This window comes from Nestor notabilis, unplaced genomic scaffold, assembly GCF_000696875.1.
Source record: "Nestor notabilis isolate BGI_N333 unplaced genomic scaffold, ASM69687v1 scaffold3865, whole genome shotgun sequence".
Classification (NCBI taxonomy): Eukaryota; Metazoa; Chordata; class Aves; order Psittaciformes; family Psittacidae; genus Nestor; species Nestor notabilis.
This window is the reverse complement of record NW_009930535.1, coordinates 62,208-64,043: the sequence shown is the minus strand read 5'-3', so window position 1 is coordinate 64,043 and position 1,836 is coordinate 62,208. Positions and strand designations below refer to the sequence as shown.

Below are 1,836 nucleotides of genomic sequence, written 5' to 3'. Positions count from 1 at the left end.
TTCCCACGCATCCAGCCTGCTTTGTCCATGTCAGTGGCCTCTTTGGATTCACATTTCAGGACCCAGCAAGGGGATTCATTCGAGATATCTCCTAAACCTGCCGATGGCAGGGGGGTTGGAACTAGGTGACCTTAAGGTCCTTTCCAACCCAAACCCTTCTATGATTCTAAACCCTTTTTTAACTTGGACATTTTAATGTTGTCTGTGATCTCTTTTTATCAAAGGAAACCCAGAAACCTAATCTTCAAATGTAATGCTTTACCTTTGTGAATCATAGAATCATAGAATAGTTAGGGTTGGAACTTGCACTTGTCTTGGTTAAACTTCATGAGGTTGGCATCAGCCCACCTCACAAGCGTGTCCAGGTCCCTCTGGATGGCATCTCTTCCCTCCAGCATATCAACCGAGCCACACAGCTTGGTGTTGTCGGCAAACTTCCTGAGGTCAGCCTAGTAAAATGAAGACCCAGAGTTGTTAAAGGTTAAAGTGCATTAGACTACGAATCTTGCTTTTTTGTCTTCTGAAATATGTCCAGGTTTTTGTTATTCTAGGCAGTATATTGCTGTGGTTTCTCTTTCCTGCCTTTCCACTTGATGCCTGAAGTGAAAAAGGGTTGAAATACACACAGCTGTTTAAAATGTTGGTGACTTTTAGTGGAGATTAAGACTAGTACCGATACCATCTACTTAGAGTTAGAATACATAATTGGGATTGCTCAAAAAATGATAGATTACAGTGATTTTGAGTCTTGGGGTAGTGCATGTTGTCTCTTCTGGGAAGAAACGTAATTATAACCCATTATGTACAGCATAACATGCAGCTTATTTTAACAGGGAAATATATAAATTATGTAGGTTTTGGAGGGGGTAAATTTTACGTGCAAGCCCTTCTGCCATATTCTGTTACACTTTACTTTGCCCCACTTAATTGTCTTAGTTTATAGTAAAACATGATAAATGTCTCTAAGGCAGCAAAGGTGTATTTTCTCCTGATGCATCTAGAAAAGGTGTACAAAGGCAATATTAACATATATAACACGGTGAGCTTTTGGAACTGTCTACTGTAAGTGTTGGGATTCCCCCCCCCATCAAATAGTTTATGGACTCGATTGTTAAGTGCTGTGCATCTGTTAAGCACCTGTACGCAAACTCACTAGTACTTGACAGACATTTGCCATTTGGAAAGGAACAGTCTCAGTTAAGGAATCAAGGGGGAGGCTGTTTGTGTCATGGAAAAGGTTAAAATGAAATGCCTTAGGCTTGGTGTCAGATTGAGACCTTCCTGGTAATAGATTCATACCATCTAGGAGGAAAATGATGTTATTTGCTGGGTTACTATGCTACACAAAACTGTTTTTCCTCATTGAATTAGCAGCTGAAACTCAGGGTTCAGGAGCTGTTTGAGTACATTTACGTTTCAGTTGAACTGGACCACTGCCTTGTAAAAGACAGTTCAAATCATTCAAGTTGAGTGGAAAGCCAACAGCATGAGAAAACCATGCTGCTTCACCAGTGATCAAACGTTTAGACTCTTTACATGAGTTTTTACTGCATTGCATGAACATATATCCTGGGCTGCATCAAAAGAAGCGTGACCAGCAGGTCAAAGGAGGTGATCCTGCCCCTCTACTCTGCTCTTGTGAGGCCTCACTTGGAGTATTGTGTCCAGTTCTGGTGTCCGCAACATAAAGAGGACATGGAGCTGTTGGAGCAAGTCCAGAGGAGGCCACGAGGATGATCAGGAGCTGGAGCACCTCCCGTATGGAGACAGGCTGAGAAAGCTGGGGCTGTTGAGCCTGGAGAAGAGAAGCGGCGTGGAGACCTCAGAGCAGCTTCC

The 1,836-nt window shown here is 42.6% G+C and overlaps 1 protein-coding gene across 1 annotated transcript in view; it reads left to right on the top strand.

The window, feature by feature from the left end:
- Window positions 1-1,836, top strand: part of UPF2 (UPF2 regulator of nonsense transcripts homolog (yeast)) — a 56,952-nt gene that overhangs the window by 30,500 nt on the left and 24,616 nt on the right. The window lies entirely within an intron of this gene.